Here is a 20414-nt window from a genome sequence, read left to right as displayed (position 1 = left end):
ACTTTTTTTTCCCACTATTTTTTCACTTTATTATTTGTCCCACTATGGGACTTTAACATTTCAGGGTCTGATCCCTGTTTGAATACAGCACAATACATCTGTATTGTGCTGTATTGAACTGTCAGTGTCTTAACAGTTGCCTAGAAAATCCAGCCTGGGGGCTGGGCCTCTTAGACCTCCATACATGCCGGGCCCCAAGCCTTGGAATGGCTTGGGGCTGCCATGGCAACCATCGAGTCCCTGCCACAGCAGCATGGGAACCCGATGGCCGCGTCATATGAGGGCCTAATCCACCGGCATCGATGTTGTCAGTAACAGCTGGATTGCTGACGCTGATGGCGGCACCGCACGCGGGGGGAGGAAGGACCGCTGGATGAGAATGCTCATTATGCTCAGTACCGGCCTTTTAGGACGAGCATTCTTGTCCTAGGTCCTTAACATGTTAACAATAGTCCATCTCTGTCAGAGGGAAAGAAAGTAAATAAATTAGCAATAAACACAATTCCATTATGAGGATCAGTCCACATCCACCATATGTACCTTCCTCCATAACATCCTGTTTCTCCCCTTTTTCCTACTTTCTAAGTTCTTTATCCACCTCAGCTCTGACAGGATCAGGGTCACCGCCTGCCTGTGATGGAACGGCTCGCTATGTACGGAGACTTTTGTTTTGGTATGCCACTGGTAAGAGTTAACGATGGTTATAATCAGGTACATGGTCCCCCAGTCAATGTCTACTACTACTAGCTGGTACCCCATAGATGAGATCTGGGTATGTAAGACACTGCAGTCTGGGGATTTTTAACCTGGAGGATACTTCCTGACATATTTTCTGCCCTTCCTCGCACTCAGATATAAAATGCTCCATGGTCTCCTCCTGTTGACACTTATGCTCTGACAAACTCAGATGTTTTAGATTCCCCTTAACATAAAGCTTCCCATGCAAGGACAGCCAGGCTATATAAAAAAAATTGCGGGGAGCCTGACTCCATTAACCACTTCAGCCCCGCTAGGTGAAACCCCCTTCATGACCAGAGCACTTTACACTTCGGCACTACACTCCTTTCACCGTTTATCGCTCGGTCATGCAACTTACCACCCAAATGAATTTTACCTCCTTTTCTTCTCACTAATGGAGCTTTCATTTGGTGGTATTTTATTGCTGCTGACATTTTAACTTTTTTTGTTATTAATCAAAATGTAACGATTTTTTTGCAAAAAAATGACATTTTTCACTTTCAGCTGTAAAATTTTGCAAAAAAAACGACATCCATATATAAATTTTTCGCCAAATTTATTGTTCTACATGTCTTTGATAAAAAAAAAATGTTTGAGCAAAAAAAAAAAATATGGTTTGGGTAAAAGTTATAGCATTTACAAACTATGGTACAAAAATGTGAATTTCCGCTTTTTGAAACAGCTCTGATTTTCTGAGCACCTGTCATGATTCCTGAGGTTCTACAAGGCCCAAACAGTAGAAAACCCCCACAAATGACCCCATTTTGGAAAGAAGACACCCCAAGGTATTCCGTGAGGGGCATGGCGAGTTCCTAGAATTTTTTATTTTTTGTCACAAGTTAGCGGAAAATGATGATGATTTTTTTATTTTATTTTTTTCTTACAAAGTCTCATATTCCACTAACTTGCGACAAAAAATAAAAAGTTCTAGGAACTCGCCATGCCCCTCACGGAATACCTTGGGGTGTCTTCTTTCCAAAATGGGGTCACTTGTGGGGTAGTTATACTGCCCTGGCAATTTAGGGGCCCAAATGTGTGAGAAGAACTTTGCAATCAAAATGTGTAAAAAATGACCGGTGAAATCCAAAAGGTGCACTTTGGAATATGTGCCCCTTTGCCCACCTTGGCAGCAAAAAAGTGTCACACATCTGGTATCGCCGTACTCAGGAGAAGTTGGGGAATGTGTTTTGGGGTGTCATTTTACATATACCCATGCTGGGTGAGAAAAATATCTTGGTCAAATGCCAACTTTGTATAAAAAAAATGGGAAAAGTTGTCTTTTGCCAAGATATTTCTCTCATCCAGCATGGGTATATGTAAAATGACACCCCAAAACACATTCCCCAACTTCTCCTGAGTACGGCGATACCAGATGTGTCACACTTTTTTGCAGCCAAGGTGGGCAAAGGGGCACATATTCCAAAGTGCACATTTCAGATTTTGCAGGCCATTTTTTACAGATTTTGATTGCAAGGTACTTCTCACACATTTGGGCCCCTAAATTGCCAGGGCAGTATAACTACGCCACAAGTGACCCCATTTTGGAAAGAAGACACCCCAAGGTATTCCGTGAGGGGCATGGCGAGTTCCTAGAATTTTTTATTTTTTGTCACAAGTTAGCGGAAAATGATGATTTTTATTTTTTTCTCTTTTTTCCTTACAAAGTCTCATATTCCACTAACTTGCGACAAAAAATAAAAAATTCTAGGAACTCGCCATGCCCCTCACGGAATACCCTGAGGTGTCTTCTTTCCAAAATGGGGTCACTTGTGGCGTAGTTATACTGCCCTGGCAATTTAGGGGCCCAAATGTGTGAGAAGTACTTTGTAATCAAAATCTGTAAAAAATGGCCTGCAAAATCCAAAAGGTGCACTTTGGAATATGTGCCCCTTTGCCCACCTTGGCAGCAAAAAAGTGTAACACATCTGGTATCGCCGTACTCAGGAGAAGTTGGGGAATGTGTTTTGGGGTGTCATTTTACATATACCCATGCTGGATGAGAGAAATATCTTGGCAAAAGACAACTTTTCCCATTTTTTTATACAAAGTTGGCATTTGACCAAGATATTTTTCTCACCCAGCATGGGTATATGTAAAATGACACCCCAAAACACATTCCCCAACTTCTCCTGAGTACGGTGATACCAGATGTGTGACACTTTTTTGCTGCCAAGGTGGGCAAAGGGGCACATATTCCAAAGTGCACCTTTCGGATTTCACCGGTCATTTTTTACACATTTTGATTGCAAAGTTCTTCTCACACATTTGGGCCCCTAAATTGCCAGGGCAGTATAACTACGCCACAAGTGACCCCATTTTGGAAAGAAGACACCCCAAGGTATTCTGTGAGGGGCATGGCGAGTTCCTAGAATTTTTTTTTTTTTGTCGCAAGTTAGTGGAATATGAGACTTTGTAAGGAAAAAAGAAAAAAAAAGAAAAATCATCATTTTCCGCTAACTTGTGACAAAAAATAAAAAAAATTCTAGGAACTCGCCGTGCCCCTCACGGAATACCTTGGGGTGTCTTCTTTCCAAAATGGGGTCACTTGTGGCGTAGTTATACTGCCCTGGCAATTTAGGGGCCCAAATGTGTGAGAAGAACTTTGCAATCAAAATGTGTAAAAAATGACCGGTGAAATCCGAAAGGTGCTCTTTGGAATATGTGCCCCTTTGCCCACCTTGGCTGCAAAAAAGTGTCACACATCTGGTATCGCCGTACTCAGGAGAAGTTGGGGAATGTGTTTTGGGGTGCCATTTTACATATAACCATGCTGGGTGAGAGAAATATCTTGGCAAAAGACAACTTTTCCTATTTTTTTATACAAAGTTGGCATTTGACCAAGATATTTTTCTCACCCAGCATGGGTATATGTAAAATGACACCCCAAAACACATTCCCCAACTTCTCCTGAGTACGGCGATACCAGATGTGTGACACTTTTTTGCAGCCTAGATGCGCAAAGGGGCCCAAATTCCTTTTAGGAGGGCATTTTTAGACATTTGGATCCCAGACTTCTTCTCACACTTTCGGGCCCCTAAAAAGCCAGGGCAGTATAAATACCCCACATGTGACCCCACTTTGGAAAGAAGACACCCCAAGGTATTCAATGAGGGGCCTGGCGAGTTCCTAGAAATTTTTTATTTTTTGCATAAGTTAGCGGAAATTGATTTTTTTTAGTTTTTTTCTCACAAAGTCTCACTTTCCGCTAACTTAGGACAAAAATTTCAATCTTTCATGGACTCAATATGCCCCTCAGCGAATACCTTGGGGTGTCTTCTTTCCGAAATGGGGTCACATGTGGGTTATTTATACTGCCCTGGCTTTTTAGGGGCCCTAAAGCGTGAGAAGAAGTCTGGAATATAAATGTCTAAAAATGTTTACGCATTTGGATTCCGTGAGGGGTATGGTGAGTTCATGGGAGATTTTATTTTTTGACACAAGTTAGTAGAATATGAGACTTAGTAAGAAAAAACAAAAACAAAAAAAAAATTTCCGCTAACTTGTGCCAAAAAAAATGTCTGAATGGAGCCTTACAGGGGGGGGGGGGGGTGATTAATGACAGGGGGGGTGATCAATGACAGGGGGGTGATCAATGACAGGGGGGTAATCACCCATATAGACTCCCGGATGACCCCCCTGTCATTGATCACCCCCCTGGTAAGGCTCCATTCAGACGTCCGTATAATTTTTACGGATCCATGGATCGGATCCGCAAAACACATGCGGACGTCTGAATGGAGCCTTACAGGGGGGTTATCAATGACAGGGGGTGATCAGGGTGATCACCCCCCTGTCACTGATCACCCCCCCTGTAAGGCTCCATTCAGACATCCGCATGATTTTTTACGGATACATGGATACATGGATCGGATCCACAAAACACATGCGGACGTCTGAATGGAGCCTTACAGGTGGGTTATCAATGACAGGGGGTGATCAGGGTGATCACCCCCCTGTCACTGATCACCCCCCCTGTAAGGCTCCATTCAGACATCCGCATGATTTTTTACGGATCCATGGATACATGGATCGGATCCACAAAACACATGCGGACGTCTGAATGGAGCCTTACAGGGGGGTTATCAATGACAGGGGGTGATCAGGGTGATCACCCCCTTGTCACTGATCACCCCCCCTGTAAGGCTCCATTCAGACATCCGCATGATTTTTTATGGATCCATGGATCGGATCCACAAAACACATGCAGACGTCTGAATGGAGCCTTACAGGGGGGTGATCAATGACAGGGGGGTGATCAGGGAGTGTATATGGGTGATCACCCCCCTGTAAGGCTCCATTCAGACGTCCGCATGTGTTTTGCGGATCCGAACCATGTATCCATGGATCCGTAAAAATCATGCGGACGTCTGAATGGAGCCTTACAGGGGGGTGATCAATGACAGGGGGGTGATCAGGGAGTGTATATGGGTGATCACCCGCCTGTCATTGATCACCCCCCTGTAAGGCTCCATTTAGACGTCCGTATGCGTTTTGCGGATCCGATCCATGTATCCGTGGATCCGTAAAAATCATACGGACGTCTGAACGGAGCCTGACAGGGGGGTGATCAATGACAGGGCGGTGATCAATGACAGGGGGGTGATCAGGGGTTTATAAGGGGTTAATAAGTGACGGGGGGGGGGTGTAGTGTTGTGTAGTGTGGTGTTTGGTGCGACTGTACTAAGCTACCTGAGTCCTCTGTTGGTCGATCCTAACAAAAGGGACCACCAGAGGACCAGGTAGGAGGTATATTAGACGCTGTTATGAAAACAGCGTCTAATATACCTGTTAGGGGTTAAAAAATTCGGATCTCCAGCCTGCCAGCGAACGATCGCCGCTGGCATGCTGGAGATCCACTCGCTTACCTTCCGTTCCTGTGAGCGCGCGCGCCTGTGTGCGCGCGTTCACAGGAAATCTCGCGTCTCGCGAGATGACGCATATATGCGTGACTGTGCGCAGGGCTGCCACCTCCGGAACGCGAATCTGCGTTAGGCGGTCCGGAGGTGGTTAAGCAACCTTAGACTTTCTTTTAAGGTTACCGCTGTACAGTCTTTTAATCCTGGCTGTTTATAAAAGAAAGTCCTACATATGGTCAGGTATAGTTCTTTCCTGGTCTTACTCTCAATACACGCTTTATCAATCCTCCAGTATCTCAAGAACCTAAGACCATATTCCAGGTAATGGGGGAGGAAGCCACGAGTCAACCGACCCCTCTTGAGACTGCCTCCTCGCACCCAAGACTCTGCAAAAGGCAATATCCAGTCCCTGACACTGTTCACCCACAGGGAGCTGTTCACCTCAACCCTAAACATGTCACCTTGCCAACCATTGACCAGAGGAAAGCTCTCTGCCTCTCTATACAAGGTTTTCAGCCAATCAATAATTTGTCCTGGAGTACCGTACTTTGGAATCTTCCTGTTTACATTCAAGAGGGCAATCGGCTTCCAGTACTTGATGTCACTAGGCTCCTTACCTTTAGACAACAGAATTAACGAGGACACCCTCATGGACGGAGGCATCAGGTGATGTTATAGACAATTTCTGTACACGTCAACAAGGATGGGAGCTAAGTGGTCTCTAAATTTCTTGTAGAATTCTGCTGTTATACCATCGGGACCTGGTGCCTTCTTCAGATATAATTTATCAATGGCCACTTTAACCTCCTCCACTGTCAATTCTGATGTTAAAGGAGAAAAGTCCAAATTGTTAGTATGAGGTCCGGGAGTTGCCTCCAATAGAGTTGAGCGAACACCTGGATGTTCGGGTTCGAGAAGTTCGGCCGAACTTCCCGGAAATGTTCGGGTTCGGGATCCGAACCCGACCCGAACTTCGTCCCGAACCCGAACCCCATTGAAGTCAATGGGGACCCGAACCTTTCGGCACTAAAAAGGCTGTAAAACAGCCCAGGAAAGGGCTAGAGGGCTGCAAAAGGCAGCAACATGTAGGTAAATCCCCTGCAAACAAATGTGGACAGGGAAATGAATAAAAATTAAAAATAAAAGAAATAAAAATTAACCAATATCAATTGGAGAGAAGTCCCATAGCAGAGAATCTGAGTTCACGTCACCCACCACTGTAACAGTCCATTGTCATATATTTAGGCGCATTGCTAAAGAACTGTCACTTACCAGTAGGAGGAGCTATCGGCCGTTCACAGACATCGCAGCAGCAAGCAGGTAATTATGAATCTTATACTGTTGTACTATTGCTAAGTAACCATGGCAACCAGGGCTGCAGTAGCTTCCTGGTTGCCATGGTTACCGATCGGAGCCCCAGCGATTAAACTGGGACTCCGATCGGAACTCCGCTGCCACCAATGATGGGGGGGGGGGGAATGGGAGGCCGCACACTGCCACCAATGTTACTGCTATAGAGGGAGGGGGGGCCGATGGTGGTTGGCACACTGTGCCACCAACGATTTATTACAATAGAGGGAGGGAGGGGGGCGATGGTGGGCGCACACTGTGCCACCAACGATATTCAAACTGGGGAGGGGGGGGGGTCTGCCCCCTGCTGCCTGGCAGCCCTGATCTCTTACAGAGGAATATGATAGTACAATTAACCCCTTTAGGTGCCGCACCTGTAGGTGCCGCACCTGGGGTTAATTGTGCTATCATATCCCCCTGTAAGAGATCGGGTGCTGCCAGGCAGCAGGGGGCAGTCTTGTACAAAGTTTGCAGTGTATTCTAACTAGAAGCATCCCCATCACCATGGGAACGCTTCTGTGTTAGAATATACTGTCGGAAATGAGTTTTCACGAAGTGAAAACTTAGATCAGAAAAAGCTTTTATGCAGACGGATCTTCGGATCCGTCTGTATGAAAGCAACCTACGGCCACGGATCACGGACACGGATGCCAATCTTGTGTGCATCCGTGTTCTTTCACGGACCCATTGACTTGAATGGGTCCGTGAACCGTTGTCCGTCCAAAAAATAGGACAGGTCTTATTTTTTTGACGGACAGGATACACGGATCACGGCCTCGGCTGCAAAACGGTGCATTTTCCGATTTTTCCACGGACCCATTGAAAGTCAATGGGTCCGCGAAAAAAAACGGAAAACGGCACAACGGCCACGGATGCACACAACGGTCGTGTGCATGAGGCCTTAATGACAGCATTTCATAGGCCAGTAGTTTAGAAATGCTGGCATTCAGGGCCAGGGATCGAGGGTGGCTAATTGGGAATTTACGCTTTCTCTCAAATGTTTGTGAGACGGAGAGCTGAACGCTGCCGTGTGACATGGTTGAGACGCTTGGTGACGGAGGTGGTGGTGTTACATCCTCTGTTTGCTGGGCGGCAGGTACCAACGTTCCTCCAGAGGCGGAAGAAGAGGCCGAGGCGGCAGCAGCAGAAGAGGCCGAGGCGGCAGCAGCAGAAGAGGCCGAGGCGGCAGCAGCAGAAGAGGTAGCAGGGGGAGCCTGAGTGACTTCCTTGGTTTTAAGGTGTTTACTCCACTGCAGTTCATGCTTTGCATGCAGGTGCCTGGTCATGCAGGTTGTGCTCAGGTTCAGAACGTTAATGCCTCGCTTCAGGCTCTGATGGCACAGCGTGCAAACCACTCGGGTCTTGTCGTCAGCACATTGTTTGAAGAAGTGCCATGCCAGGGAACTCCTTGAAGCTGCCTTTGGGGTGCTCGGTCCCAGATGGCGGCGGTCAGTAGCAGGCGGAGTCTCTTGGCGGCGGGTGTTCTGCTTTTGCCCACTGCTCCCTCTTTTGCTACGCTGTTGGCTCGGTCTCACCACTGCCTCTTCCTCTGAACTGTGAAAGTCAGTGGCACGACCTTCATTCCATGTGGGGTCTAGGACCTCATCGTCCCCTGCATCGTCTTCCACCCAGTCTTGATCCCTGACCTCCTGTTCAGTCTGCACACTGCAGAAAGACGCAGCAGTTGGCACCTGTGTTTCGTCATCATCAGAGACATGCTGAGGTGGTATTCCCATGTCCTCATCATCAGGAAACATAAGTGGTTGTGCGTCAGTGCATTCTATGTCTTCCACTGCTGGGGAAGGGCTAGGTGGATGCCCTTGGGAAACCCTGCCAGCGGAGTCTTCAAACAGCATAAGAGACTGCTGCATAACTTGAGGCTCAGACAGTTTCCCTGGTATGCATGGGGGTGATGTGACAGACTGATGGGGTTGGTTTTCAGGCGCCATCTGTGCGCTTTCTGCAGAAGACTGGGTGGGAGATAATGTGAACGTGCTGGATCCACTGTCAGCCACCCAATTGACTAATGCCTGTACCTGCTCAGGCCTTACCATCCTTAGAACGGCATTGGGCCCCACCATATATCGCTGTAAATTCTGGCGGCTACTGGGACCTGAGGTAGTTGGTTCACTAGGACGTGTGGATGTGGCAGAACGGCCACGTCCTCTCCCAGCACCAGAGGGTCTACTAACACCACCACGACCATGTCCACGTCCCTTACTAGATGTTTTCCTCATTGTTACCGTTCACCACAACAACAAAAATATTATTTGGCCCAATGTATTGAATTCAAATTCAGGCTTTTTTTTTTTTACAGACACCTAACACTATCTGGCTATCTATTTAGGTACCGTATTACACTAATAAAGGCACAGCAGTAACCACATATTTAGCTGAATATACATTTGAGGCCTATTATTTAGGCGCTGGGTGACAGGTATACGTTTACTGACAGAATTAGACTGGGAATTGCACAGTAGCGTGTGTGTGAAGTTATTGAGAATGACCCTATCAGCACCTTGAATCTAATATACCCTTTTAATAATTAGATTTAAAGTTGCCCTGATACAGCAGAAACCAGTAATTTAGGAAATTGCTAAGTTGGGAATTGTATTTCAACAAAAATATATCCTTTGCCAGACAGCAGACAGTATTACAATTGGCTGGCCACAGCTGAAACACCAGATTTAGGGTACTGCTATTTTGGCAATTGTATTTCACCCCTCAATAAAATAGCAAGCACAGCCAAGCCCCTGATGTAGGATATAGCCAAAAAATAACCACACTATTGATGGTTAAATGCACTTGGTGACAGCTTGACCCTGATGTAGGATATGGCCAAAAAATAACCACTCTATTGATGGTTAAATGCACTTGGTGACAGCTTGCCCCTGATGTAGGATATAGCTAAAAAATAACCACACTATTGATGTTTAAATGTACATGGTGGCAGCTTGTGCTGGCGCACCACAAGACACAAAATGGCCGCCGATCACCCCAGAAAAAAGTGACTGAAAAACGCTCTGGGCAGCCTAAAAACTGTAAGCAATTGAATAGCAGCAGTTCAATGATCCACAGCTGTAGATCGATCACTGACTTAAGTCTTTTGGAGGAGTTAATCCCTGCCTAATCTCGCCCTAACAGTCGCAGCTGCAACCTCTCCCTACGCTGATCAGAGCAGAGTGACGGGCGGCGCTACGTGACTCCAGCTTAAATAGAGGCTGGGTCACATGCTGCACTGGCCAATCACAGCCATGCCAATAGTAGGCATGGCTGTGATGGCCTCTTGGGGCAAGTAGTATGACGCTTGTTGATTGGCTGCTTTGCAGCCTTTCAAAAAGTGCCAAGAAAGCGACGAACACCGAACCCAAACTTTTACGAAAATGTTCGGGTTCGGGTCCGTGTCACGGACACCCCAAAATTCGGTAGGAACCCGAACTATACAGTTCGGTTCGCTCATCCCTAGCCTCCAAGAATTAAGTCATCTTCTCTTTATCCAAAACCTTCCTTTGAAATAAGTCAGCATAGTAAGATCTCACCACCCCCAGGATACCCTCCCGAGATTCCTGTAAAACACCTTGGGAGTCAGCGAGACCTGTGACCACTTTGTTCGCCACATGCTCCTGGCCGTTTTCAAAGGGATCAGGTGACCCTAAGGACCCATAATCCTGTTGCAGAACCAGGGAGGTGTACCTGCTGTACTGATACTGCCTTATCTCAGATTTAAGTCAGTTTATCTTTTATTGGTTCCCCCCCATCTGCCGAATAATGTCACTCCAATTCTTTCCGAAGCTTGAGATACTGGCTATACTTACTCTTCCTTTTCTTAAATGACAGTTTCCTCAAGCGGAATCTGATCTCCTCCTTGACAACCTCCCACCAGTCAGTCATGTTGTCATAAAAGACCACCCTCTATAGTTGTTGCTGAAAAATAAAGTGGACACAATCCTGGATATAAGGATCCTTCAGGAGACTGGAGTTAAGTGTCCATAACCCTCTAACAACATCTGGATGCTTAGTGGCCCCTAAGCAGAAAGACAAGGCCAAGTGGTCAGAAAAGGGGACATTTCTCTCACTCATCCGACTAACCACTTCTGTAGGGTTTATAAAAACCATTTCAATGCGACTTATTCTGTCTGTACATGAGTATGTAAATGTTGGCTTTCTTCTATCCTGTGTAAACACATTGCTGAGGCCTGCCTGCTGGATCATGCTATTTAGGACCTTGGAGTCCCTGGTCACTGCTCGTCCAGAGGATCTGTCACCCAATGTCCTAGTGACATTGAAATCTCTGATCTGTTCCATCACTGACTGTGGGCCATAGATATTAATGAGTCTTCTACCATGGATTGTGACATTCAGGAGCAGACACCGATCCATAATAATTTCTGTCAGTCTATAAACAGTCACATCATTGGTGGTGAACAATATAGCAACCCCAGCATAAAGCTTCACAGCCAGCAACCAGAAAGAAGGACCAGACCTCCATTCTCCCTTAGCCTCACGTAGAGATCCTGATGTGCTTAGTTGAGTCTCCTGTAAGAAGATTACATCTGCCTCAAGAGATCTCAGGTGGTCATACACTATGTGCCTTGTCTTTCTTACTTTATTACTGTTCACATTGCTGGAAAGCACTTTTAAAGAGAACTCAGCCATCATCACACAACATAAAAGGAAGAGCAACGAGGTAATACCCATCATCATAGGTCAATGTCGCCCTGCTTACCACCTGTCTCCATGTTTGATTCTACCTAGGACTCTACAGCATAGGGTTTCTTTCTGGTGGGGGATCCTCAGTGTCCCTTTCACATTAGTCATCTACTTTCTTCAGTTCTCATTTATAATCTCCCTCAGACTCTGACAGTCGGTTGGATATGACCATTACCTGTGACTAGGGATGAGCGAACTCGAACTGTATAGTTCGGGTTCGTACCGAATTTTGGGGTGTCCGTGACACGGACCCGAACCCGGACATTTTCGTAAAAGTCCGGGTTCGGGTTCGGTGTTCGTCGCTTTCTTGGCGCTTTTGTGACGCCTTCTTGGCGCTTTTTGAAAGGCTGCAAAGCAGCCAATCAACAAGCGTCATACTACTTGCCCCAAGAGGCCGTCACAGCCATGCCTACTATTGGCATGGCTGTGATTGGCCAGAGCACCATGTGACCCAGCCTCTATTTAAGCTGGAGTCACATAGCACCGCCCTTCACTCTGCTCTGATTAGCGTAGGGAGAGGTTGCGGCTGCGACAGTAGGGCGAGATTAGGCAGATTAACTCCTCCAAAGGACTTGATTAATCGATCGATCTGCAGCTGTGGGTCATTGAGCTGCTGATACTCAATTGCTCACTGTTTTTAGGCTGCCCAGACCGTTTGTCAGTCACATTTTTCTGGGGTGATCGGCGGCCATTTTGTGTCTTGTGGTGCGCCAGCACAAGCTGCGACCAAGTGCATTTAACCCTCAATGGTGTGGTTGTTTTTTGGCTAAAGCCTACATCAGGGTGAAGCTGTCACACCAAGTGCATTTAACCAGCAATAGTCTGTTCATTTTTTGGCCATATACTACATCAGGGGCAAGCTGCGCCCGTCACCAAGTGCATTTAACCCTCAGTAGTGTGGTTGGTCAAGCTATCACACCAAGTGCATTTAACCAGCAATAGTCTGTTCATTTTTTGGCCATATACTACATCAGGGGCAAGCTGCGCCCGTCACCAAGTGCATTTAACCAGCAATAGTGTGGTTATTTTTTGGCCATATCCCAGTCTAATTCTGTCACTAAATCCATACTGGTCACCCAGCGCCTAAATACTAGGCCTCAAATTTATATCCCGCTAAATCTGTCGTTACCGCTGTTCTGTTGTGGATGGGCAAGTTATTTAGTGTCCGTCAAAGCACATTTTTTGTTCAGGGTTGAAATACAATTCCCAATTTAGCAATTTCATAATTTAGTGGTTTCTGCTACAGTCATGTGAAAAAATTTGTACACCCTTTGAAAGCATGTGGTTTTTTGTAACATTTTTAATAAAAGGTTATTTCATCTCCGTTTCAACAATACAGAGAGATTAAAGTAATCCGACTAAACAAAGAAAACAGAAGAAAAGTCTTTTCAAGATCTTCTGTAAATGTCATTCTACAAAAATGCCTATTCTAACTGAGGAAAAAGATAGGACACCCTCACATGTATTCCCTCTTAAATTGGCTCAGATCTCACACAGGTATATCACACCAGGTGCACATAATTAGTAGATCGTTACTCTGCATGTTGAATGAGGCTTGCCCTATTTAAACCTCAGACATTTAGTTTGGTGTGCTCCTGACTGTTGAAGTGAGAGTGAGCACCATGGTGAGAGCAAAAGAGCTGTCAGAGGACTTCAGAAAAAAGATTGTAGCAGCCTATGAGTCTGGGAAGGGATTTAAAAAGATCTCAAAAGATTTTGAAATCAGCCATTCCACTGTCCGGAAGATAGTCTACAAGTGGAGGGCTTTCAAAACAACTGCCAACATGCCCAGGACTGGTCGCCCCAGCAAGTTCACCCCAAGAGCAGACCGCAAGATGCTAAAAGAGGTCTCCAAAAACCCTAAAGTGTCATCTCGAGAACTACAGCAGGCTCTGGCTACTGTTGATGTAGAAGTACATGCCTCTACAATCAGAAAGAGACTGTACAAGTTTAACTTGCATGGGAGGTGTGCAAGGAGGAAACCTTTGCTTTCCAAGAGAAACATCGAGGCCAGACTGACATTTGCCAGAGATAAAGTTGACAAAGACCAGGACTTCTGGAATAATGTTCTTTGGACAGATGAGTCCAAAATTTAATTATTTGGACACAACAGCAGAGGACATGTTTGGCGTAAACCAAACACAGCATTCCAAGAAAAGAACCTCATACCAACTGTGAAGCATGGAGGTGGAAGTGTCATGGTTTGGGGCTGCTTTGCTGCAGCAGGACCTGGTCAGCTCACCATCATAGAATCCACGATGAATTCTACTGTGTATCAGAAGGTGCTTGAAGAACATGTGAGACCATCAGTTTGAAAATTAAAGCTGAAGCGGAACTGGACCATGCAACATGACAATGACCCAAAACATACTAGTAAATCAACCAAAGATTGGCTGAAAAAGAAGAAATGGAGAGTCCTGGAATGGCCAAGTCAAAGTCCAGATTTGAATCCCATTGAGATGCTGTGGGGTGACTTGAAAAGGGCTGTACGTGCAAGAAACCCCTCAAACATCTCACAGCTGAAAAAGTTCTGCATTGAGGAGTGGGGTAAAATTTCCTCAGACCGATGTCGAAGACTGGTAGATGGCTACAAGAACCGTCTCACTGCAGTTATTTCAGCCAAAGGAGGTAACACTCGCTATTAGGGGCAAGGGTGTCCTATCTTTTTCCTCAGTTAGAATAGGCATTTTTGTAGAATGACATTTACAGAAGATCTTGAAAAGACTTTTCTTCAGTTTTCTTTGTTTAGTCGGATTACTTTAATCTCTCTGTATTGTTGAAACGGAGATGAAATAACCTTTTATTAAAAATGTTACAAAAAACCACATGCTTTCAAAGGGTGTCCTAATTTTTTCACATGACTGTATATCAGAGCTATTTGAAATCTATCCCTAAAAGGGTATATAATATTCAAGGTGCACATTGGGTCATTCAGAATAACTTCACACACACGCTACTGTGCATTTCCAAGTCCAATTCTGTTAGTAAATCCATACCGGTCACCCAGCGCCTAAATACTAGGCCTCAAATTTATATCCCGCTGAATTTGAATACAATACATTGGGCCAAATAATATTTTTGTTGTTGTGGTGAACCATAACAATGAGGAAAACATCTAGTAAGGGACGCGGACGTGGACATGGTCGTGGTGGTGTTAGTGGACCCTCTGGTGCTGGGAGAGGACGTGGCCGTTCTGCCACATCCACACGTCCTAGTGTACCAACTACCTCAGGTCCCAGTAGCCGCCAGAATTTACAGTGATATATGGTGGGGCCCAATGCCGTTCTAAGGATGGTAAGGCCTGAGCAGGTACAGGCATTAGTCAATTGGGTGGCCAACAGTGGATCCAGCACGTTCACATTATCTCCCACCCAGTCTTCTGCAGAAAGCGCACAGATGGCGCCTGAAAACCAACCCCATCACCCCCATGCATACCAGGGAAACTGTCTCAGCCTCAAGTTATGCAGCAGTCTCTTATGCTGTTTGAAGACTCCGCTGGCAGGGTTTCCCAAGGGCATCCACCTAGCCCTTCCCCAGCGGTGAAAGACATAGAATGCACTGACGCACAACCACTTATGTTTCCTGATGATGAGGACATGGGAATACCACCTCAGCATGTCTCTGATGATGACGAAACACAGGTGCCAACTGCTGCGTCTTTCTGCAGTGTGCAGACTGAACAGGAGGTCAGGGATCAAGACTGGGTGGAAGACGATGCAGGGGACGATGAGGTCCTAGACCCCACATGGAATGAAGGTCGTGCCACTGACTTTCACAGTTCGGAGGAAGAGGCAGTGGTGAGACCGAGCAAACAGCGTAGCAAAAGAGGGAGCAGTGGGCAAAAGCAGAACACCCGCCGCCAAGAGACTCCGCCTGCTACTGACCGCCGCCATCTGGGACCGAGCACCCCAAAGGCAGCTTCAAGGAGTTCCCTGGCATGGCACTTCTTCAAACAATGTGCTGACGACAAGACCCGAGTGGTTTGCACGCTGTGCCATCAGAGCCTGAAGCGAGGCATTAACGTTCTGAACCTGAGCACAACCTGCATGACCAGGCACCTGCATGCAAAGCATGAACTGCAGTGGAGTAAACACCTTAAAACCAAGCAAGTCACTCAGGCTCCCCCTGCTACCTCTTCTGCTGCTGCCGCCTCGGCCTCTTCTGCTGCTGCCGCCTCGGCCTCTTCCTCTGCCTCTGGAGGAACGTTGGCACCTGCCGCCCAGCAAACAGGGGATGTACCACCAACACCACCACCACCACCTCCGTCACCAAGCGTCTCAACCATGTCACACGGCAGCGTTCAGCTCTCCATCTCACAAACATTTGAGAGAAAGCGTAAATTCCCACCTAGCCACCCTCGATCCCTGGCCCTGAATGCCAGCATTTCTAAACTACTGGCCTATGAAATGCTGTCATTTAGGCTGGTGGACACAGACAGCTTCAAACAGCTCATGTCGCTTGCTGTCCCACAGTATGTTGTTCTCAGCCGCCACTACTTCTCCAAGAGAGCCGTGCCTTCCCTGCACAACCAAGTATCCGATAAAATCAAGTGTGCACTGCGCAACGCCATCTGTAGCAAGGTCCACCTAACCACAGATACGTGGACCAGTAAGCACGGCCAGGGACGCTATATCTCCCTAACTGCACACTGGGTAAATGTAGTGGCAGCTGGGCCCCAGGCGGAGAGCTGTTTGGCGCACGTCCTTCCGCCGCCAAGGATCGCAGGGCAACATTCTTTGCCTCCTGTTGCCACCTCCTCCTTCTCGGCTTCCTCCTCCTCTTCTTCCACCTGCTCATCCAGTCAGCCACACACCTTCACCACCAACTTCAGCACAGCCCGGGGTAAACGTCAGCAGGCCATTCTGAAACTCATATGTTTGGGGGACAGGCCCCACACCGCACAGGAGTTGTGGCGGGGTATAGAACAGACCGACGAGTGGTTGCTGCCGGTGAGCCTCAAGCCCGGCCTGGTGGTGTGTGATAATGGGCGAAATCTCGTTGCAGCTCTGGGACTAGCCGGTTTGACGCACATCCCTTGCTTGGCGCATGTGCTGAATTTGGTGGTGCAGAAGTTCATTCACAACTACCCCGACATGTCAGAGCTGCTGCATAAAGTGCGGTCCGTCTGTTCGCGCTTCCGGCGTTCACATCCTGCTGCTGCTCGCCTGTCTGCGCTACAGCGTAACTTCGGCCTTCCCGCTCACCGCCTCATATGCGACGTGCCCACCAGGTGGAACTCCACCTTGCACATGCTGGACAGACTGTGCGAGCAGCAGCAGGCCATAGTGGAGTTTCAGCTGCAGCACGCACGGGTCAGTCGCACTGCGGAACAGCACCACTTCACCACCAATGACTGGGCCTCCATGCGAGACCTGTGTGCCCTGTTGCGCTGTTTCGAGTACTCCACCAACATGGCCAGTGGCGATGACGCCGTTATCAGCGTTACAATACCACTTCTATGTCTCCTTGAGAAAACACTTAGGGCGATGATGGAAGAGGAGGTGGCCCAGGAGGAGGAGGAGGAAGAGGGGTCATTTTTAGCACTTTCAGGCCAGTCTCTTCGAAGTGACTCAGAGGGAGGTTTTTGGCAACAGCAGAGGCCAGGTACAAATGTGGCCAGCCAGGGCCCACTACTGGAGGACGAGGATGAGGAGGAGGTGGAGGAGGAGGTGGAGGAGGATGAGGATGAAGCATGGTCACAGCGGGGTGGCACCCAACGCAGCTCGAGTCCATCACTGGTGCGTGGCTGAGGGGAAAGGCAGGACGATGACGATACGCCTCCCACAGAGGACAGCTTGTCCTTACCCCTGGGCAGCCTGGCACACATGAGCGACTACATGCTGCAGTGCCTGCGCAACGACAGCAGAGTTGCCCACATTTTAACCTGTGCGGACTACTGGGTTGCCACCCTGCTGGATCCACGCTACAAAGACAATGTGCCCACCTTACTTCCTGCACTGGAGCGTGATAGGAAGATGCGCGAGTACAAGCGCACGTTGGTAGACGCGCTACTGAGAGCATTCCCAAATGTCACAGGGGAACAAGTGGAAGCCCAAGGCCAAGGCAGAGGAGGAGCAAGAGGTCGCCAAGGCAGCTGCGTCAATGCCAGCTCCTCTGAGGGCAGGGTTAGCATGGCAGAGATGTGGAAAACTTTTGTCAACACGCCACAGCTAACTGCACCACCACCTGATACGCAATGTGTTAGCAGGAGGCAACATTTCACTAACATGGTGGAACAGTACATGTGCACACCCCTCCACGTACTGACTGATGATTCGGCCCCATTCAACTTCTGGGTCTCTAAATTGTCCACGTGGCCAGAGCTAGCCTTTTATGCTTTGGAGGTGCTGGCCTGCCCGGCGGCCAGAGTTTTGTCTGAACGTGTATTCAGCACGGCAGGGGGCGTCATTACAGACAAACGCAGCCGCCTGTCTACAGCCAATGTGGACAAGCTGACGTTCATAAAAATGAACCAGGCATGGATCCCACAGGACCTGTCCGTCCCTTGTGCAGATTAGACATTAACTACCTCCCCGTAACCATATATTATTGGACTCCAGGGCACTTCCTCATTCAATCCTATTTTTATTTTCATTTTACCATTATATTGCGAGGCTACCCAAAGTTGAATGAACCTCTCCTCTGTCTGGGTGCCGGGGCCTAAATATATGCCAATGGACTGTTCCAATGTTGGGTGACGTGAAGCCTGATTCTCTGCTATGACATGCAGACTAATTCTCTGCTGACATGAAGCCAGATCCTCTGTTACGGGACCTCTCTCCTCTGCCTGGGTGCTGGGCCTAAATTTATGAAAATGGACTGTTCCAGTGGTGGGTGACGTGAAGCCTGATTCTCTGCTATGACATGCAGACTGATTCTCTGCTGACATGAAGACAGATTCTCTGTTACGGGACCTCCCTCCTCTGCCTGGGTGCTAGGCCTAAATATATGAAAATGGACTGTTGCAGTGGTGGCTGACGTGAAGCCTCATTCTCTGCTATGACATGCAGACTAATTCTCTGCTGACATGAAGCCAGATCCTCTGTTACGGGACCTCTCTCCTCTGCCTGTGTGTGTGCTGGGCCTAAATATATGCCAATGGACTGTTGCAGTGGTGGCTGACGTGAAGCCTCATTCTCTACTATGACATGCAGACTAATTCTCTGCTGACATGAAGCCAGATTCTCTGTTACGGGACCTCTCTCCTCTGCCTGGGTTCCGGGGCCTAAATATCTGAGAATGGACTGTTCCAGTGGTGGGTGACGGGAAGCCAGATTCTCTGCTATGGGACCTCTCTCCAATTGATTTTGGTTAATTTTTATTTATTGAATTTTTATTTTTATTCATTTCCCTATCCACATTTGTTTGCAGGGGATTTACCTACATGTTGCTGCCTTTTGCAGCCCTCTAGCCCTTTCCTGGGCTGTTTTACAGCCTTTTTAGTGCCGAAAAGTTCGGGTCCCCATTGACTTCAATGGGGTTCGGGTTCGGGACGAAGTTCGGATCCCGAACATTTTCGGGAAGTTCGGCCTAACTTCTCGAACCCGAACATCCAGGTGTTCGCTCAACTCTACCTGTGACCCTTTCTGGACTTTCTTCCTGACACTCTCGGTCATGCTCAGGTTTACAGAAGGACTGGTCTTTTTTTCTCCTCTTGTTATTTTTACTTTCCTTACAAACTGCTGGTGATGAAGAAGGAGAAGCTACCTCTGACTGTTGCAGACCCTTAGGCTACTTTCACACTTGCGCTTGATCGGATCCGTTCTGAACGGATCCGATCATATTAATGCAGACGGAGGCTCCGTTCAGTACGGATCCGTCTGCATTAATAACTTAGAAAATTTTCTAAGTGCGCAAGATGCCTGCGCGGATCCGTTCAGACTTTCAATGTAAAGTCAATGGGGGACGGATCCGCTTGAAGATTGAGCCATATGGTGACATCTTCAAGCGGATCCGTTCCCATTGACTTACATTGTAAGTCTGAACGGATCCGCTCGCCTCCGCACGGCCAGGCGGACACCCGAACGCTGCAAGCAGCGTTCAGCTGTCCGCCTGTCCGTGCGGAGGCGAGCGGAGCGGAGGCTGAACGCCGCCAGACTGATGCAGTCTGAGCGGATCCGCGTCCATTCAGACTGCATCAGGGCTAGACGGAGGCGTTTGGGTCCGCTCGTGAGCTCCTTCAAACGGAGCTCACGAACGGACCCATGAACGCTAGTGTGAAAGTAGCCTAAGGGACAACCTCCATACTCCCCTGTGCGGTATCTGGGACCTCATGTTCTGGAGCTGCAGTACCCAATCCCTGCTGAACTTCTTGTCTGGTCAGAATGGACCCTGACATTAAGGCCTCCTCCTCTACAGCATCTGCCTCCAACAATTCCTCATCAGGAACCTCCTTACAAATATTGTGCCATGCGTCCGGACAATCCCTGTGAGAGTGACCCATTGTGCCACATAGATTACATCTGATGTTCAGACAGTTTGCACTTACATGTCCGACCTCACTGCACAGGTTGCACTTGACCACAGTGCACACACTCGCGACATGACTGGCTCTGCCACACTTAAAACACTTCCTGGGCTTGAGGGTAAAGGTGGAAAATCACCCTCATTACTATGCGGAGATTCCTCCAGCCCGTCCACCTCTATGCTATCCTCAGATATCTCCCATACAGACTGTACATTCCCCCCCAGACACTGACCCCTCAGGTACATGTCCACCATCACCCCTAGTCTCTGCCCCAGCAGTAGAGAACTGCTCTG

The sequence above is a fragment of the Bufo gargarizans genome, chromosome 6, assembly GCF_014858855.1.
Source record: "Bufo gargarizans isolate SCDJY-AF-19 chromosome 6, ASM1485885v1, whole genome shotgun sequence".
In the NCBI taxonomy this organism is placed as follows: domain Eukaryota; kingdom Metazoa; phylum Chordata; class Amphibia; order Anura; family Bufonidae; genus Bufo; species Bufo gargarizans.
This window is presented reverse-complemented; position numbering follows the sequence as displayed.